Raw genomic sequence first — 26,408 nt, 5'->3', positions numbered from 1 at the left:
ATCCTTTTATATCCATTATCTATTATCTATTGTTATAACTAATTAAATATCTAATAATTTATCTAATATTACATCTAATATGATATCTAATACTATATCTGATATTTTATTTAATATTATATCTAATATTATATCTATTACTATATCTAATATTATATCCAACATTATAGCTAATTTTATATCTAATATTATATCTAATATTATATCCAATATTTTATCAAATATTATATCTATCATTATATCTATCTTTATATCTAATAATATATCTAATTTTATATCTATTATAATATCTAAATTATATCTATTATTATAGCTAATATTATATCTACTATTACATCTTTTATTATAGCAATATTCTAAACCAGATATAAATAAAATCTTAAAACATCCCCATTAAAGTCAACTGGTCTTCCTTGCTCATCACTAATATGAAATTCTATATATTCTAGTCTTCGCTTAGTAACATTTTGATATAACACATTTGTTGATCTAATATTTAATAAATAACCTGGTGGTTCAATTAGATTAAAAGTATATAGTATACCAGTGTTATTACCATTATCCTTAACACCTGATATCACATTACAATGAATATTAAAATTGTTAAAACCCATAATATCAAAAATCTCTAGCGATGTATATTTACCCACTTCATATAATATTTTTCAAAAGCCTGGTAATGGGGTTATAGAGTTCTCTACATCGAAGCTAAGAGCTCCTTGTTTTATTTCCATTCCACTACATTTCATGGTATTCTTGTCTCCTTCAATTATAACATTACCTTCAGTTTCTTCTTTTATTAATTATGCCAAAAAGTCTAATACTAGTATATAAAAAATTAGTTTCAGTTAAAGCTTTATTATTCCTTTTATTATTCCTTTATTATTCCTCTTTGTTTAATTTAAACACTGAGTTTTAGACTGATAATCTAATTAAACTTAGCTGTGTTGCATTCAGTATGGTCTCGCTAAATTTGAAACTTTGTGTTGACTTTGCCATTCTAAAGTTAATAGTTTGTTCTTCTTTAGTTTCAGTTAAAGCTTTATTTATCTTTTATAGTTCATTTAATATATGGTTGTCCGTCTTTGTTTAGCTCATAAAGCTGGGCCTCGAAACTGATAGATAATATATGTATAAAATTGACATACACAATAGCGAGATAATAAGTTATAAACCAAATAACACAGCGACAATGAATCCCGTTAACAATGATATTACTATATAATTAGTAGAGAAGAGAATCATTTAAAAATACTGAGTTGAATGTTCCAGATAATGCTAGTAGGTTAATAGCTAATGAGGCCAATGTTAGATTAGTAAACTATTGTGTAATGTCATTGTTTAGCTCTATTAGTCTAGAAACTGTTAGTGGTAAAACAATTGAATATATGGATCATTGTCATCCTAATCTACTGATGTAAAAACTACAAACTTTTACAAGTGATGAATATGAAATCGGTATTGATAGAGATCAAAGAGAAAAAGATAGTCAATTAAAAGGCGATCATCAAGCTGCACAAAAAGGTCATATGTATATGAATATTAAAATGAAATATATGTTTGGATTTATTAATGATTTAGAAAAGATCATCTATGGTATGGGCTTCAAGTTAACTCGAAAGAAAAAAAATAATGATAGAGCATTTTATAGAGTTAATGGAGGTGCTGGTACAGTGGCTAAAGATTGTAATACAGAAATTACAGATGTAGCTTGGTGTGTAGATTGTATTGATCCTAGTAATGAGATTAGAATAATTATACAGAAAGGATTAAGTAAAAAGAGCAATATAGACTTTAGCTTCCGTGAAACAAGAACATATTACAAGAATGTACCAGATGCTGCTAACTTATTTTGTGATATAGGTGTAGAGAGTGGCTTTGAAATACATCAATACTTTATTTTGACTTAAATTATAATGTTAATGAACAAACTGAAGATACTAGTATATTTATTGAGATGGATGTAACTGAATGTTTTTGTAAGATTGGAAGTATATACTATCTTGATGAGAGAATGTTTTTTAATTGTGGTGCTAATAATTATGATGTTGTATTCTAAGACTAAGACTAAGACTAAGACTAGGACTAGGACTGAGACTAAGACTAAGACTAAAACTAAGACTCGGAGAGAGACTAAAACTAAGACTAGGACTAAGATTAAGACTGAGACTAAGACTATCTATGAATAGCAAAACTAATATTATTATTACTAAATATATTATTATTAATAAATACTACTAACTTAAGTTTCAAAGAAAATTTATCTTCAACTTCTTAATTTTCTTATAATCTTCATATACTTTAACTAATTCATTATATTCATCATTATCTATCTCATTACCTTTAATTGACTTTAGATATAGCTTATTAAATTTCTCATTCTCACTGAACTGCTTAGATAGAATATGAGTTTTAGAATACTTTAATATTTTATTTCTTATGTTAGTATGAACTGTTTTTGACAATGAAACACATATAGTAGCAATAGCAAAAGCTGTTGGTATAGAATAGGGTATAACTATACCAGTTGTTTTTAAACTGAGATTGTTGATCCCGTTGTAGCTATAGATGATAATACTTTTTCAGTTATCTGTGCTGTATTATTTTAATTTTTATATCTGCTTAGCTTTTTTTTATAGATCTCTGTTTCAGTTTCGTAGTAATTTTTCATATCTTTTTTGATGTTAATCTTATTTTTAAACTTATTATTAGCTAGGATTTTATTAATTATGTACTGTTCTGATAAAGATCTAATATTAGGATAGAATAAAGGTGCACTAGGTTTAGTTTCTTTCATTTTAATTAATTAAATTCTTTGCTTTAGTCATAGTCATAGCCATAACTATATAGTAAAAAGACTGTCAATCTTTTTCATTATATCATCATGATTAAAATCATAGTGCATCTCCAATATCGCTTGTTCTTTATTGTGTACTAGTTTAATTTCAACTAATATGGCTATTATATATTGTATTTTTGTTTTTCTAGTTTGTAGATGAGCTTCATAATCTGCAGTAGAAGTTTTTTCATTAACCTCATTAAATTCCCCTAGACCAGTAGTAGGTATATCAACTAAACGCATATTAGCGAGATTTTGATTAAACTTTTTATTATCAAGCTCTAGTTCTAATTGATTATATTTAGAGCTAGTGTCTTTAGCAACTTTATTACAAAAGTTGACTTTATTTGTAACTTCATTTGCTGATTTAATAAAACTCATCAATTAGTTTATCATTAACTTGTGTTTTATTTAGTTGTAATTTTTTGGCTGTGACCCGTATAAAACTCACCGTTTCGTTGCTCTGGTATGTCTCTACGTAAAGTATCTATTTTATTAGAAGAAGAGATTACGTTGCTGTTAAAATACTCTTTGTTAACAACATCTTTTTTCTGTGGGAGGTTGTACAAACGTAATATTATAGGTATCTTTCTAGTCAATATTATCATTATCTTCTAGCAATAAATTATGGGCCTTACTTGCTGATAGATGGTTTGTTGATGTTGCATGTTTCGCTCGGTTGAATCTATTTCTTGTCATCTTTGTATTTGCTTACAGTAATAATTAGCCCAAGTGATTCTAAAATTTTATTATTAGATTCAAAACCAAAATCAGATCTTAATAGTTCTAGCTCATAGTAACTCCTTTTATTTTTTCACCATCAATATCATCTATTCTGTGTGATTATGGTTGAGTTTTTAGAACTTGATCAATTTTAAATAACTCTGTATTCCAATTAGATGTAAAACCTTTAGAGAAAATATTTTCTTTATGAACAATTCTAACATGATCACCGACTTTGAACTTGGGTTTAGAATTCTTAAAACTGAGTCAGTATCTAAACTTCTCAGGATTGTTCGATTCATCAACAGGTGTCATATTTATTTTTGTGTGTTTATTGTTGTTATATGTTACAAAAGCATTAATTAGTAGACTTGCTCAATTACCATTAACATTTATAAACATTAGTGTGTTAATTATGTGCATAATGTTCCATTAAACCTCACTATAAAAAGAGCTTTAAGATCACTAGGAGTAGATCAAATTTTTGTTTTGACTTCTCTAGGTAAAGATTTTTGCTTTGATATGAAAACCACTGCCTCTATCAATCCATCAGTTTTCTGGTGTTCTCCCTTCTAATAAAATATTTTTAAAACCATTGGTTATAGATATACCAGATTTATTCTAAGGTGAATATAGATCCCATGCATATTTAGTCAACATATCGGTTAATATAAATCTATGGTAATTATTATATTTACTTAAAGACGGCTTAGCAATCAAATCAGCCGACCAAGTTAATTCTATTTTTAATGGTATGATTCTGTCTCTTCTAAACTTTCTTGTTTGTAGACTGAATATTTGTTTAGCTAGTAGTTGTTGTTTAGCTTTAGATGTGGTTACGGGTTTGACTCTCTGTTTTGCAGAAACGTCATTCACAAACTTAGTTGTACGCAATTTCATTTGCTATGATTAAAAATAAAGTTATCTAGTTGGTCTTGACCAATAAAATTCATAGATATTAGCTGTTTAGATATATTTAATGTTTCCTCATACAAACCGTCATGACCAGCTTTTGCTTCTAGTATGAGTAGTTCTAGTCTTTCTATTAAATAGTTGGCGTTAGTAAAACCTCTACGAAAATAACGGTTTCTGCTCACTTCAAACATGCATTTAAACATTTTTAAACATTTTGCTTCTTTTACCACCCACAACTAAAACATATCTAATAACCCGCAAAAACATTCCTATTTTTCTTTCCTCATCTTCATCCCCAATGTCCTCATATGTTATATTTGGATTGGTAAGGAAAATGGAGAACCATCTGAAACATTATCTATATTATCCCCAACTAAAAAGGCATTCTATTCCAGAGTTACATTGACACCATTCATTTCATATTACTTTTTAGCTATATTCTTGAGCTTCAATTGTTATTGTGGGTTAGATTGCGCACCCATTAAATGGAAAATGTTAGCCGTGTCTGAATCAATTGTAACTATCAGATCTTCTTGAATTTCCAGTTCTTTTAGTGGGGCAGTCTCACGGGACATTGTCCAAGCCTCGTCAATCTGCGAAGCAGTTTTACTGTTCCGGGAACCGGCTCCGCCGATAGCTTTTGTATGTTTATCTAACTCTCAATTTTTCCAATTTAATGCTCTAATTGTTTGTTTACCCAAAGATTTTTTTTTCATTATTAGCATTTAAGGTTTTAGTTAGAGGATCAAATAAATCTTCTATTTCACCATAGTATTCTTGTTTCCTTAGTTTTTCTTCTAATCGATTTCATCTCTTTTCTTCTCTAATTTATTTAGTACCTATATTGTTTCTAGTCTTACTAATTCATTTTTGGTAAATCAATATACACAGAAATAGCAGCAAGGATCAGATCAAGCTCATCATTAATAGTTAGCTCCTTAATATGCTCCATGAGTTGATTTTCGTCTTCAACAAGCCCTAATTTAATTAAATTTAAATTTTAGCATTATTAATATTATTGATTAAATCTTTCTTAATCAGATATAGATCATTACCAAGAAGATAGCTCTCAATATTATTCGCATATATTCTGTTATCATCAAATTGAGTTTAGGCTTCTTTTAGTTGTTTTGACTCTGACCATTTCCCTACAAATCTTTTGTATCTTTTAAAGTTCTCTCTTCATTATACTTTAGCGCATTATAGTAGTCTTCATATTTAGCTCTATTTTGCTTCTTTATTCCTTTTTCTTTAGTAGAAGAGCATTTTTCCAAATTCATATTTAAATTTAGCAGGTACTTAATTGTTGGTTTCGATTGATATATCGAGATTGCCTAAGTCCACGTACTTGTCAGGGATATTACCTTCACTCTAAATTATAATGAAGCTATCGATATCCATATACTGTTGCTGTACATCTTTGAGTGATGGTTTTGAAACATTATAGAGGGTATCATACAAATGTAGTTTACTTAATTCTAGTACTTCAGCAACCAGATATATTGGCTTATCATTTTTTTATTTTTTCATTGTAAAGATCCATTAGAGCAGTACCTTTATATCTAAATATATCTTTCAATGTTGACTTGGATAAAGTTTTAATTGTTTCGTGTTCATCTGTTGGTATCCTGGCTTCTACATGCTTTAGAGGATTCAAACGAGTTTCGCTAAATACCGCATTTTTCATTAGCTGAAAGGTATCTCTCTTAGGCTCAGTTTTAGCATTAGCCCTCGTTTCAGTATGAAGATTAATATAGTCTCTAATTATGCAGTCTTGTTTAAATCTAATTATTCGATGAACTTTAGTGACCACTGCCCCCATACTAACAACAAGTTTTAACATTCTATTTTGGATTGGACATTGTACTTTATGCTTTTGATCTAGTATTAGTTTGCTGCCCTTAGCCCTCAGCTCTCTATCACGATAACATAATTCAATTTTTACTTTTTTTGTTTTATGTGGGAGTATTTGGAAAGATCTAGTAATATCTTTAAACTTGTCTGTGTTGTTTATACCACAAATAACCGAATAAACATAGTCACTATCATCATTAGTAATTAGCACTTTGTCTAGAGATATATTTGCAAAGCTAAACTCTATGTATGGTAATTTCTGCATTAGGGCATTGCCGTATAGATTATTGGCGTCTATGTACTGGATGGACCTCCGGTCACGCTCTATCTCGGATCTTTGGTCATGGGACCTTTTCCATGCTTTGCCATGCTTCGCCATCTGCGATGCAGGTTCCTTGATGGACAATTTACTAGAGCTAGGACTAGAGTTGGGGGTTAGGATTATGACTATAACATTTCACGAATCTATTACCCATAACACCACATATATCAACTTTTGTTGCATCAATGTAATCTTTTAACATTTGTCCATCTTAAATGTATCTTGAGCTACTCCGTTTTCTTTAGAAAACAGTCAAAGCTATAACCAGCGCGGCTTTTGTGGTGTATAGGGTTCAGTTCCTATGTGTTTTTATATTTAGTCTAATATATGAGCTAAAATCATAATGAATTATTTAAAAATCGTTAGGAATGTTTTCTAGTGTTAACTTTTTACCAGTCTTATTACTAGCTTTATTAAAGTTGTCAACTTCTTCTTGAGACGGTAGTTTGATTGTTAGTGAGTATTTCAAGGCATCTCTAGTTAGGTTACCAAGTATGTTATAATATGATAGTTTTTCTTTGAAATAACTGTATGAGTACAATGATTTGTTTGCTAGACTAAAAACCTCAACTTTTTGCTCATGAAAGTGCCCATGAAATTATGACTATCCATAAATTTAAATATAGCTACTCTAAAAGTTCTGTTTCTACCAATTCCAAGGGGAAGAGCTTTTATTTTTATTTTATTTTTATTTTGATTGAATATCTCTGTATTTAATAGTTCTATGACAATTGTCTTTTACTTTGTTTATTCATCATTTGTTGCATATATGGCATATATTAATAGTTTTATGGTTAGCCTTCAGTAATAAATACCAAGGGTTTGTTTATTTTGATTTTATATTTACTTTCTATATCTAATAAGTCTTTAACAAAATGTTCAATACAATCGATACCAAAGTAATCTTTGTAGTTGTCATTGCCCCAGCTAGAGCAATCTGTATTAGGCACGTGTTTAGATACTACAAACATGTTATCGCCTATATCTCCATTCATACCTTCCATAAAACACGGATATCTAATAAGTCTTTAACAGAATGTTTAATACAATCGATATCAAAGTAATCTTCGTAGTTGTCACTGCCCCAGCTAGAGCAATCTGTATTAGGCACGTGTTTAGATACTACAAACATTTTATCGCCTATATCTCCATTCATACCTACCGTATAACACTCGATATCAGCGTATATAACATTATCAGATTCTTGTTCTGTGTGATACTTCCTGAATGTTATATGTTTCTTTGTTGGGAAAACAGTCTTTGTCTTTAATTTTACACAACATTTGTCTTCATTATATTTAGCTTCATAGTCAAGCCATTATTCAAAGTTATCACAATACCATAGTTTTTGTTTTGGTACGGTTTCTTTCTAGTGATACATCTATGTTTTTAATGAGTGCACAGTGTTCATTCCAAGCTAGTAGTCTAACGTTCTTTTTATCTTTGGTTTAAGTTTGACATCTTACTAGTATTTTGTCTTTGCCATTACCACAAGGTATATATAATTAAATTTATATATATATATATATATATACACAAAGCTTAAATTTATTTTGACTTCTAGTTGAATACTCATAATCACTTTCATCCAATTCACAGTCACCGAATCGATTAGATTCATATTTGCTTTCCCTAGTTCTATGGTTATCCACAGGAATTAAAGCAGCAGTAATGGATAATCTAACACAATTATATTTTTTATTCTGTATGTTTGATTTGGCCTTAGTTTTGTTTCTTATGCCACGTAGTTATATAGTATTAGCACCTAACGATGATTTAGTTATTTCTACTTTTAGTACTTGTCAGGGATATTACCTTCACTCTAAATTATTATGAAGCTATCGATATCCATATAATGTTGCTGTACATCTTTGAGTGATGGTTTTGAAACATTATAGAGTGTATCATACAAATGTAGTTTACTTAATTCTAGTACTTCAGCAACCAGATATATTGGCTTATCATTTTTTTTATATTTTTTCATTGTAAAGATCTATTAGAGCAGTACCTTTATATCTAAATATATCTTTCAATGTTGGTTTGGATAAAGTTTTAATTGTTTCGTTTTCATCTGTTGGTATCCTGGCTTCTACATGCTTTAGAGGATTCTCACGGGTTTCGCTAAACGCCGCATTATTCATTAGATTAAAGGTATCTCTCTTAGGCTCAGTTTTAGCATTAGCCCTCGTTTCAGTATGAAGATTAATATAGTCTCTAATTATACAGTCTTGTTTAAATCTAATTATTCGATGAACTTTAGTGACCACTGCCCCCATACTAACAACAAGATTTAACATTCTATTTTGGATTGGACATTGTACTTTATGCTTTTGATCTAGTATTAGTTTGCTGCCCTTAGCCCTCAGCTCCCTATCACGATAACATAATTCAATTCTAACTTTTTTTGTTTTTTGTGGGAGTATTTGGAAAGATCTAGTAATATCTTTACACTTGTCTGTGTTGTTTATATCACAAATAAACATATTCACTATCATCATTAGTAATTAGCACTTTGTCTAGAGATATATTCCCAAAGCTAAACTCTAGGTATGGTAATTTCTGCATTAGGGCATTGCCGTATAGATTATTGGCGTCTATGTACTGGATGGACCTCCGGTCACGCTCTATCTCGGATCTTTGGTCATGGGACCTTTTCCATGCTTTGCCATGCTTCGCCATCTGCGATGCAGGTTCCTTGATGGACAATTTACTAGAGCTAGGACTAGAGTTGGGGGTTAGGATTATGACTATAACATTTCACGAATCTATTACCCATAACACCACATATATCAACTTTTGTTGCATCAATGTAATCTTTTAACATTTGTTCATCTTAAATGTATCTTGAGCTACTCCGTTTTCTTTAGAAAACAGTCAAAGCTATAACCAGCGCGGCTTTTGTGGTGTATAGGGTTCAGTTCCTATGTGTTTTTTATATTTAGTCTAATATATGAGCTAAAATCATAATGAATTATTTAAAAATCGTTAGGAATGTTTTCTAGTGTTAACTTTTTACCAGTCTTATTACTAGCTTTATTAAAGTTGTCAACTTCTTCTTGAGACGGTAGTTTGATTGTTAGTGAGTATTTCAAGGCATCTCTAGTTAGGTTACCAAGTATGTTATAATATGATAGTTTTCTTTGAAATAACTGTATGAGTACAATGATTTGTTTGCTAGACTAAAAACCTCAACTTTTTGGTTATGAAAGTGCCCATGAATTTATGACTGTCCATAAATTTAAATATAGCTACTCGAAAAGTTCTGTTTCTACCAATTCCAAGGGGAAGAGCTTTATTTTTATTTTATTTTTATTTTGATTGAATATCTCTGTATTTAATAGTTCTATGGACAATTGTCTTTTACTTTGTTTATACATCATTTGTTGCATTTATGGCATATATTAATAGTTTTATGGTTCGCCTTCAGTAATAAATACCAAGGGTTTGTTTAGTTTGATTTTATATTTACTTTCTATATCTAATTAGTCTTTAACAAAATGTTCAATACAATCGATACCAAAGTAATCTTTGTAGTTGTCATTGCCCCAGCTAGAGCAATCTGTATTAGGCACGTGTTTAGATACTACAAACTTGTTATCGCCTATATCTCCATTCATGCCTTCCATATAATACGGATATCTTATAAGTCTTTAACAAAATGTTTAATACAATCGATACCAAAGTAATCTTTGTAGTTGTCATTGCCCCAGATAGAGCAATCTGTTTTAGGCACGTGTTTAGATACTACAAACATGTTATCGCCTATATCTCCATTCATGCCTTCCATATAATACGGATATCTAATAAGTCTTTAACAAAATGTTTAATACAATCGATACCAAAGTAATCTTTGTAGTTGTCATTGCCCCAGCTAGAGCAATCTGTTTTAGGCACGTGTTTAGATACTACAAACATGTTATCGCCTATATCTCCATTCATACCTACCACATAACACTCGATATCAGCGTATATAACTTTATCAGATTCTTGTTCTGTGTGATACTTCCTGAACGTTATGTGTTTCTTTGTTGGGCAAACAGTCTTTGTCTTTAATTTTACACAACATTTGTCTTCATTATATTTAGCTTCAGAGTCAAGCCATTGTTCGAAGTTATCACAATACCATAGTTTGTTTTGGTACGGTTTTTTTCTAGTGATACATCTATGTTTTTAATGAGTGCACAGTGTTCTTTCCAAGCTAGTAGTCTAACGTTCTTTTTATCTTTGGTTTAAGTCTGACATCTTACTAGTATTTTGACTTTGCCCTTACCACAAGGTATATATAATTAAATTTATATATATATATATATATATACATATATATATATATATATATATATATATATATTATATATATATGTATATATATATATATATATATATATATATATATATATATATATTTTTATATATATATATATATATAATATATATATATATATATATACATATGTAAAGCTTTAATTTTTTTTTGACTTCTAGTTGAATACTCATAATCACTTTCATCCAGTTCACAATAACCGACTAGATTAGATTCATATTTGCTTTCCCTAGTTCCATGGTTATCCACAGGAGTTAAAGCAGCAGTAATGGATAATCTAACACAATTATATTTTTTATTCTGTATGTTTGATTTGGCCTTAGTTTTGTTTCTTATGCCATGTGGTTATATAGTATTAGCACCTAACGATGGTTTAGTTATTTCTACATTTAGTTGAGTATCTGTTACAACAACAAACTCATAGTCATAGCCTTGTCCCTCGAATGTTTCTTGAGAGAGCTCTAGTCATTGGTTAAGATCTGGATCAAGATTTCGGGTCACGTATTCATCAGTCCTTAAATTTACTAATCTATTTCTCATTTGCTCACTTTTAGGTGTTCTACTCTTATGTATACAGTTAGCAGTGAAATTATATTTATATGAATTATATGGTGTAATATTCTCTAGAATATAGTTTACAGCTTCATTATTATCAGTAATATAGCCTTGGTCAAATCTACTGCTATAGAGCTGTTGATGATTATAAGAACTAATCATAAATATATTACTAGATTCTAGGTTCTCTCTCCAATGAATTTTCTCATGTGTTCTTAGAGACTTCTCGCTTCTATATGTTTTATCGCTATGTTCGCAAGTTTTTTTTTTCTCGAATATATAATACCGTCTTCATCTTCTGAGTCAGCTTCATCTTTAGCTTCAGCCTCAGCTTTAGCTTCAGCTTTAGTTATAGTTTTAGTTTTAGTTATAGTCTTATCTTTAGTTTTATCTTCAGCTTTAGCTTTATCGTTAGACTCAGCCTTAGCTACAGAATCAAATTTCTCTTCATATTCCTCCCATGCTCTGTTTAAGTGATAATCACTTAAATTATGTTGAGACATTTTTTTTGCGTTGATGGATAAATTGCAAATGTTACACTTGATGCTTCAGCTAGTATTCATTTTTAATTAAAAAATTGAATTTCAAAAATAGATAAAATGATGTTAAATTGTAGTGATAGTGAACATAAGCCATGGAGTAAATGTTGTTAGAAATTTACTGATCAGCCTTATAAATGTTTTTTATTTGATACCTTACCAAAAGAAAGTGATAGAACTAATCATATGAGCGAACGCTACAATAATCCAGATCTGTTTATCACTTGTTGCTCATGTAGGATTTATAAGCATATTTCTTACTTTAGATTTAAAAACAGAAAAATGCAGATTATGTACTTACCTACAGATATATAGATTTCATAATACTAAAAATAAATTAGGAGAAAATGCTATTAAAAAATATAACTTACACAAGTAGTGCTTTAAAGCTAGAGCTTCGACAAGAACCTCATCTACTGTTATGGTTTTCACTTTCGCTCGAGATAAAATCAAAACCCAAACCAGAGACTAAGTAAAAGCCGTACTGGGTTTCCCATTCACAACTAGGATCTGTGAAGCTCCTTCAAAGTGCTCGAGATTGAGCATTTTTACGGGAAAAGTTCCCAAAATAAACTCAAGATTTGAGCACTCAAATTGAGCATTTTTTTTTAATAAAAAAAAACATTTTTTGAGCACTCAAAATGAGCTTTTTTTTAAAAAAAACCAAATTATGAGTTTTCAAAATGAGCATTTTTTAAAACGAAAACTGGTCACGTAGCACTTTTCCCCCTTAATTGTCTGCTAAGATTACAATACTATCAAAAAGTTTTTTAAAGCTGATTGTCCTCATTTTTATGCAATTCTAACTAACATGCAACTCTGATCAATTCAACACTATTGAAAATTTGTATAAAAAGGAATGTCCGTTTTCTTTTTCAATTACTATTAATTGCACCTCTAATCATGCAAGCAAACATCTGATCATGAGATTGGTACTTTATACTGTTTTAATGGTGACTAAGCTACAATTTTGCTTTTGTAAATTAAATTGATTGCTATTTTTTGAATCATTCAAACCTTTATTGTTTCTTTGTTAATTGGTGTGCATGTTTAACTCTATATTTAGTTGGCACTGTTGTATCTGGGACTGTTTTTCTGCTTTATTAGACTATTTTATCCGGGAAAATTTGAGATTCTGGACTGTTTGGTAAGGACTGTTTTATATGGGACTGTTTTGTCTGTTCACCAATGGTGTAAGTATGGAGAGTCATTGTTGTTTCTCTGTTTTTTTATTAGTTCTTTGTTGTTGACCAGGGTCCAAGTTTCGGCAAAAAAAATAATGTAAAAGTTCCGGTGAATAGCGGTGAGAAAAAATTTTCACCACAAAGCGCTCGCAACTCTTGAATTTTTGTAATATTTGCGATTTTTAGCGTTGAATTTTTTTCACCTCTTTAACCGCCATTCTTATCAAACACCTCCATACACAGGTTCAAACCTCCAACCTCCTGCCTGTCAGTCACTTCTTCATCCAGTGCGCCACCTCACACGTACTCTTAGAATATTCTTTCTGAATATAAATCAGGTTCACTAAACCTTACGTAAAACATATGCGTTGAATTTTTGTAAAAATTCTCAATTTTTAGCGTTGGTTTTTTTTTCACTGCTCATGCTGTGAAAACAAGCTTCCCAGCTAACACCTAACAACAGGAAGTGGTGAAAATTTAAAAAATCATCGCTAAAAAACGCAAAAACGTGCAAAAATACACCGAAAAAAGAGTCTTAAGCATAAAACGGAACCTTTTTTTATTCCAATTGAAAATCACCTTGACCCAATTAAAATCCAGTACAATTAAAATAAGGTCATCTGTTTATATTCAGCTAAAATCCATTGAATTAGCAATGTTTTCTCAAAGCACGCTATAGGCAAACGTTTTCAGTTCTTTTATGCGACCTACACATAGGGGAAGTCTGACTCTGTTTTTGGTGAACTTTGAAAAACTCCTTGACACAAAAAACCCACTAAATTCAAACTAATTTTATTTGCTTTTTCTGCAACTAAAAATAAATGTATTTTTTTTCTCCAGGCACGTTCGAACAGAATTTTTTGTGCCTTTGGCGTACATTGAAAAATTTTGGCGATGTGTTTGGTTGGGCTTGTACACATTTTGTCACATTAAAGTGCACTAATTTAAAAAAAATGTTGACACAGAAGTCAATCAAAAAAGAATTTTTCTAGACGAGCTAAACCCAACAATATCCTGCGCCTGGTGCTGCTCATAAATAGGTAACTCTTACTTTGAGTTTAGTTCCATTTAAAAAACGTCTTTACGCGATTAAAATTCACCAATTTTAAAATGATTATAATCGCTCATAACTTATATTCAACTAAAAGACGTCGTATTTTTCAAGCGGTCCTTGTATTAAATGGAATTGTGACTCTGATTTTGATTCTTTTTCAAAAAAATCTTTAAAAAATTTTCGTTTGTTTGTATTCAACTAAAAGCCAATAAAATTGCAGATTTTTCCAGTCAAAATAAAACCAACCAAAAAATTTCAATGTTTGGTACTTTTGCTGTTGTGAAGAATTTTGACTTAAAAATTTGTTCCGTTTGAGAAACTCTTCAACCCAATTATAATCAACTAATTGTAAAATAATATTAAGTGCTTATATAAAACTTAAAATCATTGAAAATTCAGGTTTTCCAGGCCAAAAAATTCACGGAGTATGATTATTTTATTTGAAAAAAATCCCTGAAACAACGAAGATCCACTAATTTCAAAATATTGTTATTTGCTTATGTACAACAAAAAAGACATTGAAACTGCATTTTTCAGAGGTGAAGATGTTTGTAAAATTTAGCGTTAAAATTTTGGATGAACTGAGATTTTGAGTGGTCAGTTTTATTCACTGCATTTACAGCTATTCTTACATCAAATATTTTTGAAATTTTTCTTAGGTGAAGATATTTTGGAGAATTTAGTAATAAGTATGTGTAAGATTTGGCATACTTAGCGATGAACGTTTGTTTCACCGCATTCCCCACATTCACGACTATTACTGCATCTTTTTTGCTAATTATTTGGACGTGAAGATATTTCGTGATTTTCACGTTGAATTTTGCAGGATTGCAATTTTTAGTGGCAAATGTTTTTTTAAACGCTTTCAACGCATTCACCTCTATTCTTACATATTTTGTGCAAGTTTTTCTGAGGTGAAGACATTTGGAAAATTGAGCATTGAATTTCTGCAAGGTTTGCGGTTTTTCGCGGTGATTTTTTTTTCCGCCTTATTCAGCGGATTCATCGCTATTCCTACATTTTCTGTTTATTTTTTGGATGCGACGACATTTCGTGAGGTGAAGACATTTGAGAATTTTTGCAGGAGTTGCAATTTTTAGCGGTGAATAATTTTTTCACTGCATTCATTGGATTCACCGCTATTCTTAACATCTTTTCTGTTTATTTTTGGATGCGAAGATCTTTCGTGATTTTATCGGTGAATTTTTGCAAGATTTGCAATTTTTAGCGGTGAATGTTTTTTTCACCACATTAACCGCAATTACCGCTAAAAACCGCAGATCATACATCTTTTGACCGCATTCATCACAATTCTTACATTTTTTAGCCATTTTTAGCGCTCACACCTCGACCCGGGGAGCAATTAATGTCAGCTTTTTCAGTTAGCTCTCTCAAAGGACAAAGGAAAGATAATACAGACAAGAACATGCTGGTTTTCATTAAATCTCTTTATATAAAAAAAAACATTTTTAAAATGGACGCATTAGATTACGCTTTATGGTGCTGTTTTTGCATCATAAACAGTAAGTGTGTGCTTTAAATTGTTAGCTCGACTTTTGGGAGAACATTTTTTTCCCAATTTTGGCATGTTCAAAACCTGATCAAGTGTAAAAAAAAACATTTATGAGCGAAGCCTGCTAATGGGTAATTTTTATTCCAGAGAAACTGTATCGACGAAAATGACAATCAAGTATGAAATTAAATAGAAATGACTTTTCGATTTTGGATCCATTTCGCCACATCTTACAATCTGTAGTGTTTACAAGTACTACATCATTATTTTGGACAACCTTTGAGATATACGAGAAACATCATTTGAAATAGAATGCTGTTTTTGAGTTCTCAAAAGTATACCTCAGTCAACTACTGATTCTCATTAATATCCTTAGAAGTGACATTTTTTCTTCAGAGCAATTAATTAGCAGTTGTGTTAAGATGGCACCCTAATCATCTCTATGATGAGAAAACGTCGTATCAAGAAAAGGAGCATTATGTTCTTGTTGAGTTTTTTAAATGCGAGGCAATTTCTGAAAAACCAAAAAGATGGCACTTAAAAAATAACGGATTTTTTCAATAGAGTAGCGAAAACGTATCGGATGTAGAGGCCAAATGCTTTGAAATCAGGTCAGACGGTTACATAGTTAAATTGAAACAGTGATTAAATGTGGCGTAAAAGTATAAGAGTCGAGTTTTGTTCGATAACACTCATACATCTTGAACAAAGCCTCCTTTTAGTTATAGTTTGCTGCACTGGTCGAGGTCATTTTAAATCAAAAAACCTCAAATAATCTCAATTTTTATCAATTTTATAACATTAATAAAAGAAGCATAAAGGTTGGAATGCATCAAAACCAGGCAATATATTGCTTAAGAATTGACTCATATTTTAATATATTTATGAGAACTAACTTATCGTTCAATTTTTCTCAACAGAGGATCGAAATACTTTTTATCTTTTGTGGTGAAGATTTTGTGTCCTCTAAGTAGGTGTCTCAATACTTGGAATCATCAATATCTAAAAAATAATCACTCAATAGTCTCCTGCTTTTTGTATAAAAATTGAAATAAATGAATTTTTTGGGATTGTTCCAATTAGGCTATCGAACTCAATTTTATTATGCCCTTAAATTTTTCCAGATTTTCAACATTTTAAGCATAATTGGATTCAACGTCACAATGATTCAAGAACTGTGATAGCAACGTTTTGTGGTACTTCCGCCAACTACATAGCAAATGCAGTCAGTTGTTTAAACATAATCATGAAACTTTTTATTTAAAAAAAATTGCAGCTGAGTTTTTTCTCTGACAACTCCACTTCTACATCTTGAGAAACATTATTAGCACCAAAAAAACTCAGAAAAGTAGCTCGTAATTTATTTTAGGCAACCTTATTGTTGCAAAAATTTTTGAAAACTTATTTAGGATGAAAATTGCATGAAATATGAAATATTAAACATGAAATGCATGAAAAATGACATGACACGTTTCATCCCACATAACCAGCAATAAGCACTTAGTGGTTTATTTACTCACATTTTTTTTTCTATTTTTACGCTTTTGTGTCATCATTTCTTGCATTTAATTACACTGGATGATAGTTTAACAAAACATCAGCAATATCATACTCACGACCAGCAATAAAGAATGCTTAGTTAACTTTTTCAAAAGTTAAATAATTTTTGCTAAGCGTGACCTTTTTTTTCAAATTTTCATTTATCACAATTTCAACGTTAATTTTGGTTATATTGGCTTATCTGACGCTCTTATGATGCTTGCTATGTAGTTATTGTCCTTTATTGTATTTGGTTGAACGTCAGTCAACCTTAAATATTGTTCTTTTCTGATTGGATGGTTTTGCTAATTGAAAGAATAAATTTTATACCATGCAGTTTTGGAAAAAATGGCACAACGAATTGGGATTTTGCTTGGTTTCTCAATCCTTTAATTTTCGAAAACGTTCAGGTAAACAAAGTGAAACTTCTGAAAGTTTTTGTTCAAAAGATCTTTCTTCCCATTACAATGTAGCATAAATTGCGTTAATAGTTAAACGTTTGTGCAAGATTCAATCTTTGGGTTGCAGTATTGATTTCGATTACCCTTAATTTGAAAAATTTTAACTAGTAAGCACTTTTCTCAGTTGTATTTTTCAAATTTTTATATAGGCTCAAAAGCTCATTTTGAAGTTTGAAGCTGTGCTCTCCTTTTTAGGACGTGAGGAAGGTCGGAAAAATTACTGTCCGGAAAAAACCCTTTACTTTAAATTTTTTGATGTTTTGGTGTTTGTGGTTTTATAAAGTTTTTTTTCTCGTTTCTAATATATATATATATATATATATATATATATTATATATATATATATATATTTATATATATATATATTTATATATATATATATATATTTATATATATATATATATATATATATATATATATATATATATATTCCAGCTTTAATTATCTTAGTAATTTTAAACTAAAAACAATAACACCCTAAAAATCTAAAAATTCTCTCATCGATCAGTTTTGTAATTTTACTTAGCTACTTCTACTTTCTTCTTCCCAATGTCTGAGAGCAGTTATAGTTTCAAAAAAGAACAGTGTTCGAATACCTCTGGCAACAGAATTAGACTGTTTGGTAATGTGCATTTGAACAAAATGTTTTGACTCCGCTTATCCACAATTTCGGTTTAGTTGTCGAGCAAATGAGGAAGAGATAGAAAACTTTCAGAAAGTCTCAGATATTGATCTAAATAACTGCTGTATGGGTTTTAAAAAAAATGCTTCCAACTCAAATTATTAAGAAGGTAAAGGATGCTAACTTAGTGGGCTAATGAGACCTGCCATTATTAAGAGTATGAGAGAAGACAAACGAAAAAAAATCAACTAGCAACAAACATTTTAATCTAAAAGTCATTGTCTGTTTTTTGAGAATAAAACTACACTATAACAGTCAAAAAATAGTGTCGAACAAAACCAAAACTAAAACAAGCTACACGAAAACCAAAAATAAAACTAAAACTAAGCCAGCTAGTTGGTACTTCGCAGGAAAAAATACTGAACCAGTGCTTGATGTAAGAATAATTTGTTCATGTTTTTTACACCAAAGTTTAAATTAACGAAAACCGTTACATATCATTTGAAAATGTTTATTAAATTTATTCTTATTTCTACATCAAATTGAAGACAATAATACCTGTCATTATCCAGAATTTGTTTTACGTTTACAAAACCAAACGATAGAATCAGACGCAAACAACAAAAATTCCATAAAAATTTGCAAGGAAGCGGCGTCGAAGCCGTTAAAAATATAATCTTTTCCGTACAAAAAAGATATAATGTGTGACGTCTGAAATATGAAACAAAAGAAAAAGAGAAAGGTTAAAAAACATATTTACATTTTTTGAAAAAAAAAACAATAAAAAGACAAAAATCAAAAAGTGAAACAGGTTTTTGCGAAAGAACTGGTATAGAAGGCACTAAAAAATGAGCAGTGCACTAAAAACAATCAATCTATTGAATACTGCCTTTCGTCAACACCAACAACTAATTTGATACGCGACCTGTAATTTTTGAGATTAGGTAACAGGTAGACAAAAAAGACAACAAAGTGCAAATACAAAAAAAAGTTATCTACATTTTTTAAAACATTTGACTTCATGAAAACGTCAAAAAAAGTCTTAGCTATCAAATGACAAAGGTAAATAGTTTCTATAGCTCATCAAAACAAAACTGCTTAGTTCTGCAATAATCAAGATTTTGTCTGACGATCATAAAAGAACGACAAAGAAAGACAAAAACATAAGATTGATGTATTCAATTGTGCCATTTTGACACACTCCAATAATTGGATATTTGATCTGTCGTTAATGCGATACGACGAAAAAGGAACCTCAAAAACAGGAATTGTCTAAGAATAAAAGAATGTGAAAACTCGTAGTATCAAAGCAGATAAAAACGTAAATATTTATTTAAAACGTAAATCCCCCAAAAACATATTGAATTTTAATCAATTAGAAAGATCAATCGACCTTATTTCTTTAATTTTCATTGATATAAAGCCACTAATTGACCAAAGAACAGAAAAAAAAATTGCAAAGCGCTATAATCCATTGTTTATTTTGAAAATAATTTTTTTTAAAAACATCTAAATCATCAGAAGCTTTTGACTAAAAAATTAGATAGGTTTTCTTGAAACTCAATGAGAAGCCAGTGCGAGTTGTCATTAGAAATCTCCGATTTGGTTTGTTCTCTTCTTTATTTAACATACGAAATTTTTTTAAAAAGAGAAAATATTAAAAAAAAAACAATGACCGATTACAGTCCGACCATTTTTGGGCTTCAAAAAACAGCGAGCAATTGAACCAAAACTAAGTGTGCTACTGCTGTTCAACCATTAGGAACACGAAATTGTTACAGAGATTATGGATATGGACAGTTTGATTAAAAAGTCAATATGTCAAAAATGATGCATTTTGTGTAATTATTTTGTTAAGTTAGCAAAAGACTGGCAAAATTTTAATTCAAGAACGAGAAGACGCCTGAAAGATGCTAAGGTAGAGTAAGCTTCTATGGAGTTAAAGAGAATCGTATCAGCCGTTTCCATGCGTGTTAATCCGGCAAATTTAAACAAAGTGGACTAAAATGCTTATTTCGAGCCATTTTTGATGAAAAAAGAATAAATTCTGAAACATTTAGCAACATTTTTAGCAGAACACTTGGATGAAACAGTTCAACAACACTCTTCTGTTTCTAGAGGTGAAATCAACAACACTATTTTTTAAAAACAAACATTTTTTTTGGCAAAATCAGTCAAATGTTCACATATGTTTAAACGAAAAAAACGATATTAAAAAAATTGGTTATTTATTCTAGGCTTTCTAACGATACCACTCACTAAAGTGGGCCGTGACAAAAAAATATTAAAGGCGCGACGGTTAATTTGCATTGACAGTAACGATTGGATTCACATTTCTTAGACATACGTTTCCTTGAATTCTATGCTCGAACAATCATTAAAACTCTTGACAAAATATTTTAAGCATAAGGAAACCCAAGAGGCTTGACCATGTGCAATTTCACATAGTGTTGTTCCTATCTAGAGAAAAATTTATTAGAAGAAAAATAAATTCAGAGTTTGTCACCAAAAAAAACTGAATTATGACAGCAAAATTCCCCTGAAAAAATGAAGACTTTGTTAGACTTTTTGTTCCTTAACCTTCTAAATTGCATTAGTTAATTCTTAATTTCATCAAACGCTAATACACACAGTTGCTCTTAAAAGGGAAACATTAAACGTATTGATTGGGAGATTTGGAACACCCCTTCAATCAACTGAATGTTGAGTCTTAATGTAGCTACTCTAAATCTTTTAGATGTTCATTGTTTGACTTGGAATTAATTAGTTTCGTTTAAATAAAATTAGTCGGATTTGTAACCAAAGTTTTTTTAATTGCATATTTTGAGTGAGGACTATATCTGCCAATATCTCACCATTGTTGGCTACTACTCACATTAGTAGCTTTTAAAGATAACTCAATATGAAAATCTACATTAGCTGAATCTAGCGAAGATAGTCCAGACCAAAATTAAAAACTTATGAGATATAGAACGTCAAAAACACGAACTCGACAAGTTTTCGGAATAAATTTGTCTAAAATGGAACGGAATAACTTGTAATAAACCTAAAGGGCACAGAGTTGATGTCAATTGTTTATGGTTATTACGGTAGAGTAATTAGGGAAGTATGTGAAATTCTGACTACTGCTGCACTCAATCGATATTCTGAGTTGTTTCAGTGTGAGTGCGCTACCTTCAGAAGAATTTTCAAGACACCTGCAATCTGCTCTTTTGCATTTTAAATCGAAATACGATAAAATATGATTGTTAATCATTAAGAAAAATTTGTTGACAACAGAGTATTAATGAATAATTTCGACGCTTTTAAATTTCTTTTGAGAAATCTGTAAGGTAAGGAAAGCAAAAGTTTTTTCAATAAGAACTTACGTTCGATCTTAGTTAACAGATTTGAAAACTAAGATATCAAATTGTCAAGAAAATAGGTTTCCATTTTCATTCAGTAAACCAGCAAATTACATCAAAGCAAAGTTCCCACATCGAAGCCCTAGAGTGAGGCTACTGCTGACCAGAGCATTTTTGCGAGCACACATGCACATTGTGCGCTCAATTTACATTGTCCAATCATAGGAAGTAATGATTTCGACGGAGGTCTGATCATAGACGTTTCAGGCAAGCGGATGCGTAATCATAGGTAGTGTAGCAGGAACACGAATGTCTACGCAGGCAACTCTGATCAAAGGTTATTATAAATTTATTCATTTCTTGTTTGTCTAATTCTAATATCTAAAAGTATGCTGATTTAACATGACTTCTGTATTGCCCAAAAAGAGGGCAAAAAACTAACGAGCTCACTGACGACATATCAGCCAGAAATGCACGGCATTTGATATTTAATTCAGCCCGGGTCGAGCAAAAAAATGCAAAAATATGTAAGATAAGCGGTGAAAAGTTAGTTTTTTCACCGCAAATTTCGTACGTAATTTTGCGATGAAATGCGGTGAATGCGGTGAAATTATGTAAGTTCACCGCTAGACTAAGCGGTGATCTTGCAAAAATTCACCACAATTCACCGCTAAAATATGTAATTTCACCGCCCTTGACATTGGCCATCTAGTCCCGGTCGGGGGAGTTGCCGTTGTCGTCTTTCCTTTTCAATTCCTTGGGTTTTGTTGTTTCAAAATAGGATCCTTGTTTCAATTTCTTTATTCAATCATTTCTTTTGTTTCGCCACGTGCACCTTTGTTTAGCTTGTTTTCGATGATTATGATTCAAACGTGTCGAAGAAATCAAGTTTACAACAATTAGGCGGCAAAATGTACTTAAGAATTATCACATCGATAACATACTCGGGGCCTACCTAACCTGCCGGGGGTGTTTTTGGGAAAACATGTGCAAGTTTAACAGCTGGTCGGGTTAAGAAGCCTAAAGCAGTTTTTACTTCACATGACCTAGCTGTTTTGTCGGGGCCGATGAATGTCCTTGTCACGCGTCCCAGGGGCCAAATTCCTCTTGGGGTCCATTCTTCCAAAACCCCAACGACGTCATTCACTTCCAACTTGGCATCAGGCTTTAACCACTTCTTCCTTGTGTTCAGGGTTGGAATGTACTCTTTTAGAAGTCTTTTCCAGATTGCTTCGAGTCGTTGTCGCACTTGGGTCCACGTCTTCGTCTGGATTGTGGGAGTCTTTTTGAAGACACACGCTGGGACATTGGGAAACGCTCTACCAATCAGAAAGTGGTTGGGTGTCAACGGGTCCTCGTCCTTGATGTCACTTCTAACGTGTGTTAAAGGTCTCGCATTGACAAGACTCTCTGTTTCGATAACAATGGTGGAGAAGACGTCCCATGTCAACTTCGCAGATCCCAGATTCAAGAGAAGAGCTCGTTTTACAAATTGAACGAGCCTTTCCCACACCCCGCCGAAATGGGGAGCAGAAGGAGGGTTTAGACGCCATTCGACGGAATCGTTCATTAGTTTCTGTCTAATGAACTCATGGTCAAGTTTGAGGGGTTGTCTTCGTATCTGTTTTCTGGCTTCAAGAAAGTTGCTACCATTGTCACTGAGAAAGAGTCGAGGTTGTCCGCGTCTGGCGATAAATCTTCGGATGGCCGTCATGCAAGTGTTTGTCGTTAAGTCTTCTGTCACTTCCAAGTGCACAGCTCGTGTGACTAGACAATTGAAGAGGCAGATATAGGCTTTTTCTTCTTTGTCCTGCTGAATAACAGTAAAGGGGCCAATATAGTCGATTCCAACGTTTGTAAAAGCTACAGGAGACTGGTCTTGTGGAAATCTGATGTCGGGTAGATCCGCCATGGGTGGTTGAAGTCCTTGGCCTTTGAATCGTCTGCAATCAAAGCACCTGTAAGTGATACTGCGAAGGGCGTCTCGAAGACCAAACACGTAAAAGTTTTGTTGTACATAGTTCTTCACATATTCAGTTCCAAAATGCATACAGATTTCGTGGCATTTGATTAGAAAGAGCCAAGTAATGAACTCTTTTGCGTTTAGAATAATTGGGTGTTTCGTGTTGTAACACAATGTACTCCATTTGGTTCTGCCGCCAACACGCAAAATGTTGTCTTGGAGAAACGGGGAGAGCTGTAGAAGTTTGTCTTTCGTTGGAAGAGTATTCTTCTGCTTCATCAAGCAGATTGAGGTACCGAAAGAGATTTGTTGTGACGCTTTGAACAGATGACTTCTCGATTTCTCAATATCCGTACAGTTGAGAGCTCTTTTTGCTTGGTTTTAATTATGTCCAGGAAACGAAAGACTTGTGCGGTTGCTTTGAGTAGCTTGGTCCACTTCGAGAATCTCTCGATGTCAATGACTGCGTTTACTGGTTGTTGTATTGTTGTTACGTTTGTGTTCTCCGCGCTGAGTATCTTATTCCAGCTATCTTTTGGTTCAAACAAAAACGAGGGTGGAGTTAGCCAAAGTTTTGGCAGCTCATCTGGATCAATACCGCGAGATACGTGGTCGGCTGGGTTATGCTTGCCACTGATGTGATACCAGCTATCAGATGATAAGTTTTCTTGAATTTCGCGCACCCTGTTGGACACATAAACTTTAAGCTTGTCCGAGCTCTTAATCCACGCTAGGACTGCTGTGCTGTCACACCAAAAGACGGTTTCCTTGAACAAAATATTTTGGTGCGTTTTAACGAACCTAGCTAAGCGGGTTCCAAGAACTGCGGCCTGGAGCTCCATTTTAGGAATACTGAGCTGCTTGATTGGAGCAACTTTGGCTTTGCTTATGAGAAACGAGCATGAAATGTCATTTTCTGAAGAAGTTCTGATGTAAGCTACAGCTCCATAAGCTAGTTGCGAGGCGTCGCTGAATATGTGGAGTTCATGTAGTTCATTTGCTGATGATTTGGGATTTATGCAGCGAGGAAGTTCAATTGGTGGTGCAGATTGATATTTGTCAATCCATTTTTGGATCAGAATCCGTTTTTCGAGCGGCAAAGGGTCATCCCACGCTAGTCCTTCTTTCCATACATCCTGTAGAATAATCTTGAGTGTAATTACTAGCGGGGCTATAATGCCTAATGAATCAAAAAGACAGGCGATTAGCGACAGAAGTTTCCTGATTGAAAAGCTGTTACCGTTGTTGTCAAACTTTGATGGTTTTTTGTGGAATAATCTGTCAACTGACTTATTCCAGTGAACTCCAAGCACTCGATGGCAATTTTCGTCGTTTTCTTTGATGTCGTCAAGATCTTGTATAGCGGATCTTTCGTTTGAGACAAATTTTGTCAAATTGAACCCGCCTTTCGAAAGCGTTTTCTTAAGCAGAGCTGTCTTATCTTTAGCCTTTTGAATTGTCTCGAACGAGTGTACAAAATCGTCCATATAAAAACTGTTGTAGACTAAATCCTTAACGGCTTGGTTTGGTGAGAAATCGCTAGCAGTTTTTTGAAGAACAAAAATTGCTGTTGTTGGCGAGCATCGAGCGCCGAAGATTAGGAGGGTGTACTGGAATTGTTTTATACTTCGCTCAGTTGGCCAGAGAAATCTCATGGAGGGTTGATCTGTTTCTATAATGCCGACCTGCATAAACATGGCTTCAATATCAGCCGTGATAGCAACGGGTTTTTCTCTAAATCGAAGTAAGAGCCCGACAAGATTGTTTAGTAGGTCGGGTCCTGTGAGAAGATTGCTATTCAGTGAATTTCCTTTGAATGTTGATGCAGCGTTTGAGACACGGCGCACCTTTCCCGGTTTATTGGGGTTGGTAACAGGATGGTGTGGTAGGTACCAGACGCGATCGGGTGTAGTGTCACTGAAAGTCAATGATTTGACATATCCTTTTTCAAGGTCAGTGTCGAGTGTTTTCTGATACATATCTTTCAAGGCTTTGTCTTTCTTGAGTTTTTTGTCAATGCTTTGGACCTGAGCTTTTGCTACGGGGTAATTGTTCTCAAGGGTAACTTTTTCTCTCCAGAGGAGACCGATTTCATATCTTTCTCCTGTATGTCTCACTGTGTTGTTAAGTATTTCTACTGCCCTTTGGTCGTTCTTGGAGAGGGAAATTTCGTCTTCATTTTCTGTTCCAGATGTGTCAATTTTCCAGAAACTGGTCACGGATTCGGCTAAAGGGTCTTCATCATCTTCTGTTGAAAAAGTCAGTTCCCTATCAAAAGCCTCAAAACTATGTGACAGAAAGTTTGTTTTTTCGGGTTTGTCATTGTCAAATTTAATGGGACCTGTTATGGTCAATCCAAGTAGACTGCGAATGGCAAATGGAGTGTTTTTAGGACCCTGCAAGAACTCTCGCTCAAGGATGTACTGTGTTGCATCAATTCCAAGCAGGACTTGGATTTTGTTGTTTTCCAATTGCGGGAAGTTGATGTGTTGTAGATGTGGGTACTTGCTGCATACCTCATTTAACTGTGTCACGGGCGCGTCATCGAAGTGCCAATTTTTAATTGAGTAAACGTAGTTTAGACGGAACAATGGTCGTTGGCTCCGAAAAAGCCCGATGTCAAGCTGTACTAGCTTTGCTTCCATAGAAGTGTCGCTAAA

Source organism: Convolutriloba macropyga, chromosome 5, assembly GCF_964194025.1.
Source record: "Convolutriloba macropyga chromosome 5, txConMacr16.3, whole genome shotgun sequence".
NCBI classification, from domain to species: domain Eukaryota; kingdom Metazoa; phylum Xenacoelomorpha; order Acoela; family Convolutidae; genus Convolutriloba; species Convolutriloba macropyga.
Note: the sequence above shows the minus strand (reverse complement) of the source record.